This window comes from Nannospalax galili, unplaced genomic scaffold (genome assembly GCF_000622305.1).
Source record: "Nannospalax galili isolate Female #2095 unplaced genomic scaffold, S.galili_v1.0 scaffold1536, whole genome shotgun sequence".
NCBI lineage: Eukaryota > Metazoa > Chordata > Mammalia > Rodentia > Spalacidae > Nannospalax > Nannospalax galili.
This window is the reverse complement of record NW_008337295.1, coordinates 51,371-58,980: the sequence shown is the minus strand read 5'-3', so window position 1 is coordinate 58,980 and position 7,610 is coordinate 51,371. Positions and strand designations below refer to the sequence as shown.

Genomic DNA, 7,610 nt, shown 5'->3' with positions numbered 1-7,610 from the left:
GGGGGGGGGGGGGGGGACTCCAGGGCATCAGTGAGGGAGATGGGGGTCACCATGGAGAATCCAGCCAAGGTACTGCTGGGACCCAGCTGAGTAGTGAAGCCCTGTTTGTCTATGATTAACAGACAAAAGCCCTCGTGGGACTTTGGAGAAGGCACAACAAAGAGCCACTGGCAGAGAGGAAAGGCCAACTCAAGGAAGATAGCAGCTACTCCTCCTCATGAACGACACCTCTAGAGCAGATGGATTCAAAGTCCAAGGCCACACCAAGATGACAGCACCACATTAGAACAGATTATAAAGAATGAAGTTCATGGAGGAATGCTGGAGACAGGGCTCAGAGGATGGGGGTGCCAGAGACACAGCTCAGAGGATGGGGGGGCTAGAGACAGGGCTCAGAGGATGGGGGTGCCAGAGACACGGCTCAGAGGATGGGGGGCTGGAGACAGGGCTCAGAGGCTGGGGGTGGCTAGAGACAGGGCTCAGAGGATGGGGGGGGGCTACAGACACGGCTCAGAGGATGGGGGGGCTGGAGACAGGGCTCAGAGGCTGGGGGTGGCTAGAGACAGGGCTCAGAGGATGGGGGGGGGCTACAGACACGGCTCAGAGGATGGGGGGGCTGGAGACAGGGCTCAGAGGCTGGGGGTGGCTAGAGACAGGGCTCAGAGGATGGGGGGGGGCTACAGACACGGCTCAGAGGATGGGGGGGCTGGAGACAGGGCTCAGAGGCTGGGGGTGGCTAGAGACAGGGCTCAGAGGATGGGGGGGGGCTACAGACACGGCTCAGAGGATGGGGGGGCTGGAGACAGGGCTCAGAGGCTGGGGGTGGCTAGAGACAGGGCTCAGAGGATGGGGGGGGGCTACAGACACGGCTCAGAGGATGGGGGGGCTGGAGACAGGGCTCAGAGGCTGGGGGTGGCTAGAGACAGGGCTCAGAGGATGGGGGGGGGCTACAGACACGGCTCAGAGGATGGGGGGGCTGGAGACAGGGCTCAGAGGCTGGGGGTGGCTAGAGACAGGGCTCAGAGGATGGGGGGGGGCTACAGACACGGCTCAGAGGATGGGGGGGCTGGAGACAGGGCTCAGAGGCTGGGGGTGGCTAGAGACAGGGCTCAGAGGATGGGGGGGGGCTACAGACACGGCTCAGAGGATGGGGGGGCTGGAGACAGGGCTCAGAGGCTGGGGGTGGCTAGAGACAGGGCTCAGAGGATGGGGGGGGGCTAGAGACACGGCTCAGAGGATGGGGGTACCAGAGACATGGCTCAGAGGATGGGGGGCTAGAGACACGGCTCAGAGGATAGGGGTGCCAGAGACACGGCTCAGAGGATGGGGGGGCTAGAGACAGGGCTCAGAGGACGGGGACGCTGGCTGCTCTTCCAGAGGACCCAAGTTCAGGTCCTAGCACCCACATCATGTGGCTCACAGCCGTCTGTAACTCCAGTTCCAGGGGATCCAATGCCCTCTTTAAAAGCCTCCAAGGGCAACTGTACTGATGCATACCTACAGACACACATACATGAAATAAATAAATCTTTTTAAAAAAAGGCTGGAGTTCAGTCAAGAAGGAAGAACATGGCTATGGTGACAGGAAGACGCCTGAGAAAGTTGGGTTTTTGTTTTGTTTTTGGTGAGATAAGGTCTTTCTATGTAGCTCAAGATGGCCTTGAACTTGTGATCCTCCTGCCTGAGCCTCTTGAGTGCTGGGGTTACAGGCATCACAGGTGTGCAGCACTGCCTGTGGCTGAGAAAGGTTTTTGAATCATCTTTTTAATGCAAAGGGAAAAGGTGACATTTACTAGGGGAGGAAAGTGGGGTTTTTACCCAGGAAAACAGTTTTCTGGAAAAGCCTCAGAACACTGAACCAGAGACAGGGTCGAATTTGCCAATCTGCAGACACCCTGGGTACCAGGAAAAGTTACATAGTGAAGGTTTGGCGTCACCCTGATGAAAGCTATGTTTTCAAGAACAATGGAAGTCCTATCCAAAGAGGAAAAACAGGCAGGTGGCCTTCAAAGGAAGAAGCAGTATGCCAGACAGGAACTCCTGTTCACAACCAGCTCTGAGAGGAAGATGTGCTTGGGGAAGGGAGGACGTCCCAGGCTGGGACTTGCTGGCTGTGGTGCAGACAGCTGGAACTTGTAATAGCTAAGCCACAGGAAACCCAAAAGAAGGGATCGTTCCAGTTACAGCCAGAACAAAATGTACAATCTAGTATTCTGGTCTTTTCAGCAGTTTGGAAGATATGCCTAATGCGGTGGAGTGGAAGGGAATAGACTTTGGGGGGGAACCTAAGCACGGGCTATGAGGAGCAGGCAGTGGTGCAGAGATGCTCAGACCATTAGCATCAAGACAGGGAGAAGTTGCTTTGCCCACTGGTCCCAGACATTAGCAAAACCTACTGTAGGCTGATGGTGAGGACAGCTGGCCTCAGAGGCTTCAGACTGTAACCAGAGGACAGACTGTCTACAAAAGGGACAGCAGGCCCTTGCGAGGTCCGGCTATCCCCAAGCATCTGAATCTGTCCACCCCTTGGTCTAGCCTGTGTGTGTCCTGACTCCAGGGATTTTGCATTGCTGCTCCAGCCCATGACACTGTCTAGAAGGTACCACAATAACCTCATAATTCTCCCTATGGGCTCCTTCTTAGGCCCCTCTGCTCCCTCCCACACAGCACCAATGTGTCAGGCTGGTGGCTCCTTTCCTTCTAGTATGCACGCTACATGAAGGTAGGAGCTTGGAGTCCTTTCTCCTAGACTTCCAGGACATGGTATATGCTGTGGAGGGCACATACATAGTCTGGCACTCTGCACCACTGTGCATCCACTAGCAGAGGCAGGCCAGCTTAGCCTGGATCTGCACCACAAAGCACTGTGCACCTACTAGGAGAGGGGCCAGCTTAGCCCAGAACTCTGCAACACCACGCACCAGCGAGGAGAGGGCTGTGGGGAGAGTCCACGACAAACCTGAGTAGCAATACTGAACCGCGGGGCACACATGCAGCACTGCTCCCTGATGACCCCCAGGAGACCAACAGCACAGATGGTGTCCTGACCTCCTGGGGCTCACCATCCAGCAGGGAACATAGACAACAAACAGGAACTAGAATACACAGGATATGAAAACGTGCCTAGGAAAAGCAGAGCAGTAGGCCAGGGCTCAAGCAGTGGGAGCGGGGAGGGGTGAGGCTAAGGGACCACAGGTACAGGTGGCACTTGATGATGATCTGAGCCCCTTGTGTTGACTTTCGGCCTGCAGGACATGGCTCCACCTCACTGCTGAGCATACTCTAGCCAGTCCTCCTAGCTTTACACCTGAGGCCACCCGAGTCTACAAGAAGGGGCCATCCAGGGTGCAAAGGCACTTGCTTACCCCAACCCCCTAACACTCCAGATCACACCCCTCTTGTCCCCAGATGAGCAGCCCACCCACCCTTTCTGCTGTGAGTTATGAAGGTGAGCAGCAGTGGCAGCTAAGTGAACAGCCCAGGATGGCCAAGTATCAGTTGTATTTCACCACTTTTTGGCTTTGACAAGATCCTCAACTTCTGTACCATGTTCCCCAGCTTCATGATGGGGATAAGAACAGTTCCTGATGGTTGGGAGGATGAAGTAACTTGATCTGCACAAACTATCTGGAATGTAGTTAAGTGTCCAACAATACCAGCTTTCAGTCTCAAGGCTAAATCACTGCAGGAAAACAGCCAGTCAGTCAGGCAATACAAGTAGTTGAAGAGAGTGAGTTCACTGCTGGGGCAGCTGGTGGTACCTCTGCCTTGGGTGGGATGGAGACTCACACCCCGACCCCTTGTGGTACACCCTGGGGGCTCTGCATGGAGCTCAGTTCCCAGGGCTCCTAGTTTGGGTCTGACAGTCCCAGCTCCTGGGGACGGGGGTCTATTTGAACTGAAGTCACTGATGCCACAGTTTACCTCAGAGGGGAGGAAAAACCTTTCTGCAAAGAGGGCTGAGTACCCATGCCAGAAATGTAAAACAACAAACTGAGCCAAATCACCCCAAACCTCATTATTCCAGAAAGTGCATGGCTCAGCACGAGTGGCCCTCATGGACTGACCTCACTGGGTGAAACTGGCAGAACTGGATGCTGGTTAGAGCAGACTTTGCCTCCTCTACTCAGGGCCTGGCATGGGAGCCCCAGGGAACCTCAATGGTGGGGGTGGTATTTTAAGGGAAAAGTCTGGGAGGGAGGTCAGCCTAGCTGGGATCCTCTGGGCCTGAGCCCATACCTTCCCATGCTCATGCCCTGGCCTTGCCCCTAGATAGCAGGCAACCTTAGGACAGGGGTTAAACTGGGGTTGTTGACCTAGTCACTTGGCTGTGTCTTCCCTCACCTTGGCCAGACAGAGGCACACTGGCAAAGTGCAGTAGGTGATGAGATCATGACTGTGGGTGGGGGAGGAGACTGCACCATATTGCTCTAGCAGTTATTCACACTTTTCCATGACAAATAGTTTAAAACAAAACAGGAACAGGAAGGAAAGCACAGCCTGGGCCACAGCGCCAGCCTCTACTAAGGCAGGGGGCTGTTTGATAACAGCCTCCTGCCTAACGGGAAAATAAATACACTGGGGGGGTACTGAACCGAGCAAAGGGCTCATTTGTTTATGGGGGTCATTTTCTTGAGACGGAAGTATAGATGCAGACATTGTAAGGCTCGATATACATCCCTGAACTGAACATGCCCCTCTGACCAGCCCCCACGCGCCTGGCTTCTCATAGCCCAGCATACTCCACCTGTTTTCCAACTTTATATAACAGGGATCGGACAGACAGCCTGTACCTCTGCAAGCCCCATGGCATTTTACAACTCCAAGTGTTATAGCACTGTTTGCTACTTCCTGGTATGAGCCAACTCCCTGGGGCCTGCTTGCTGTAATCTGCAGAAAATGTTTGTCCTGTTAAAAAAACAGCCACACTCTCCATGGTGACGGTTGGGTAATGGAGGAAAATGTGGCCAGGGCTGTCCAAATAAGGGGAAGGAGGGCTGCAGGCAGGCTGCCTCCAGTCACTGGAACTCCGCCACATGCTATTTAGTCCTTAACTATGTCGGGGTACAGGTTTTAGAAAATAATGACATAAAGATGGCAGTCCCTGGCTGGTCGGAGCTGCTGGAATGCTGATGGGTTCTAGGAAGCCCACACCTCTGCTCCTTGAGTACCTGAGCTGACCCTATTTGGCCAGGTGTCACAGTGAGCAGGTCCTGAGTTTTCACTGTTTACTCTGCCAAGATCATCATGTGGGGGCCGGCTAGATGGCTCAGCAGGTAAAGGCACTTGCCACCAAGCCTGTCGAGCTGACGTTGATCCCTGGACCTCACAAAGGAGAGAACCAACTTCTGCAAGTTGTTCTCTAACCTCTGCACATCTGACCTCTGCACATCTGTCCTGTCACTTGTGCACACAACACACACAGACATAAAAATAAGTAAATCAGTTTGTTTGTTTTGTCTTTTTGAGACAGGGTCTCCCTGTAGCCCCAGCTGTCCTGGAGCTCACTATGTAGACCAGGCTGGCCTTGAACTCACAGAGATCCGCCTGCCTCTGCCTCCCGAGTGCTGGGATTAAAGGCGTGCGCCCCACGCCCGGCTGTAAATCAGTTTTTTAAAAGGATAACTGTGCAGCTTCCCTCCATACTTCTAATTTGCTCTAGATTTGCCTATAGCAACCACCTTGTATGACCACCTCATGAGCATAAGACTTCAGGCGAGGGCCAGGTCCCCAGAAAGAAGCACCCTGGCTGGGGGGGACAGCCCAGGCGTTCCTCTCCTCTGTCTACACGTGCTGGCTCTCCCAGAGGCCTGCTGGTGGGCTACTTCACACCAGGGAGGGTACAGAGGGGTCTACAAGGCTGTAGGTTACCTGTTTCTAGTTACTTTCACTGAATGTGGTTATTTCCAAGGGCAGAAGTAATGGCTAGAGGGTGGCTCTTTCCCCTGCCTCTGTGCTCAAGTCCTGTCGATCATTCATCAACTTCCCAGAGCAGGAGCCGACAGTCTGCCAGGTCTGATGAAGTTACATCATCGTTTAAGAACAGGCAGGCACACGCGCGCACACACGCACACACCTCCCAGCGTTTTCTAGAAAGCTCAATGTTCAAGAGAAGCTGTAGAGATGACAGGAACCTCTCCCATCTCCTTTAAGCATGGCAGACATGCCTTACGTGGTGACTCTATGTGACACCAGGCAGGAGGGTGGCAGAAACCTCTTATCTCTTGAGTAGGTGCCTGAGAAAATCACTCACAGATACGGGCATGCTAAACCCTGGAACTGAAATCAGATCTAGGAGATTGCCTAACCGGAGCACATCCATTCGAATGATGAAACCGAGGCTCAAGGCAACCTGAGGTACCCAGTAGCAGGCAGCTGGATGATGCAGGGCTCCCCCTTGCTCAGCACTCCAGCCTCCACAGAGAGCCGTGGCTGCACCAGTTCCCTACCAATGAATCACACCAAGATGACAGTGACATAACTACGGACGCCCACAGTACCACGCCTGCCTTGGCACACTGTGTAGCTACCACAGATAAAACCAAGTCCTTGGCTTCATTAAACTCACACAACTTACAAAAAGTGAGTCTCTCTGTATTTAAAAACTGATTTTCAATAAAAGCCATCAGGTAGATTTCTGTCCCCTTGCCAGCCAAGTCTGGGCCCTGGACCCTCATGGCGGGGGTCAGGTGGACTCATCCCCTTCACAGCCAAGGAAGCCCAGGAGGTGTCCCCAAACACCAGGACCCATCAGACTTGCACCTGTGGTTGTGCACGTTGACCCCGGGGAGGAGGGACAGACCCTGGGACAGCCCCACCTGGTCTTGAGGTGCTGGAGCCTGCCAGCCTGGGTCTGTTCTCTCCTTCTGTCAAGCCTAGGGGTTACCCTGGATGTTTTCCAGGGAGCCTTCTGGTTCCCTTCCTCTGCATGAATCAGCTTTCCAACCGGGTTCCCTCTGTATACATTACAGAAACCCTAGCAACCCGGGCTCCCGCAGGGGAAGGGAGCCACCCCACCTCCCGGTCCACGTCTGTGCTTGGCAGCATGGTATGTCCCGAGGGGCGAGGTGAACAGCTGGAGACAGGGAATATGGCAAGGGTGTCACAGAGGACAGAGGAGACCACGGGGGTCCGGGGCCGGGCTCGGCATGGGGCTCTCCTATATCTGCTTGCCGCCTCCCCGCCACCGGGGGACCCGGGTCGGATGTCCCGGGGGAGTTCCTAGGCCGGCGCCCACCAGTGGCCCCTTCTGGGGTCCAGACTTGACTTCTCGGCGCCTGCTGGGAAGGGGGCGGAGGTTTCGCGGCCCAGGGACAATTTGCTCGGTTCTCGGTTTGCTTGGCCGTCCCCGCGGGAGCGCGGCTGGAAAAGAGATGCTTTAGGGACCTCAGTCTGGGGCGTAGCCGCCCGCTCCGCTGCAGGGACCTGCCGCTTAACCTCACGGGCCTCAGTTTCTCCACCTGCGAAACAGGGGCAGCTGCGGTGCCTGCAGGAGTTTCAGGGCGAGGTGAGCCCAGACGCCCCTCCGAGGGCTTCTCCAGGCCTCCGCCCCCTGCCCCGGCCGCCCGGAGCCGCCCCTCCGCCGACCCCCGCCGCGCCGCCGGGTTACG

The 7,610-nt window shown here is 55.3% G+C and overlaps 1 protein-coding gene across 1 annotated transcript in view; it reads right to left on the bottom strand.

The window, feature by feature from the left end:
- Positions 1–7,610, bottom strand: part of Per2 (period circadian regulator 2) — a 47,389-nt gene that overhangs the window by 39,606 nt on the left and 173 nt on the right. The window lies entirely within an intron of this gene.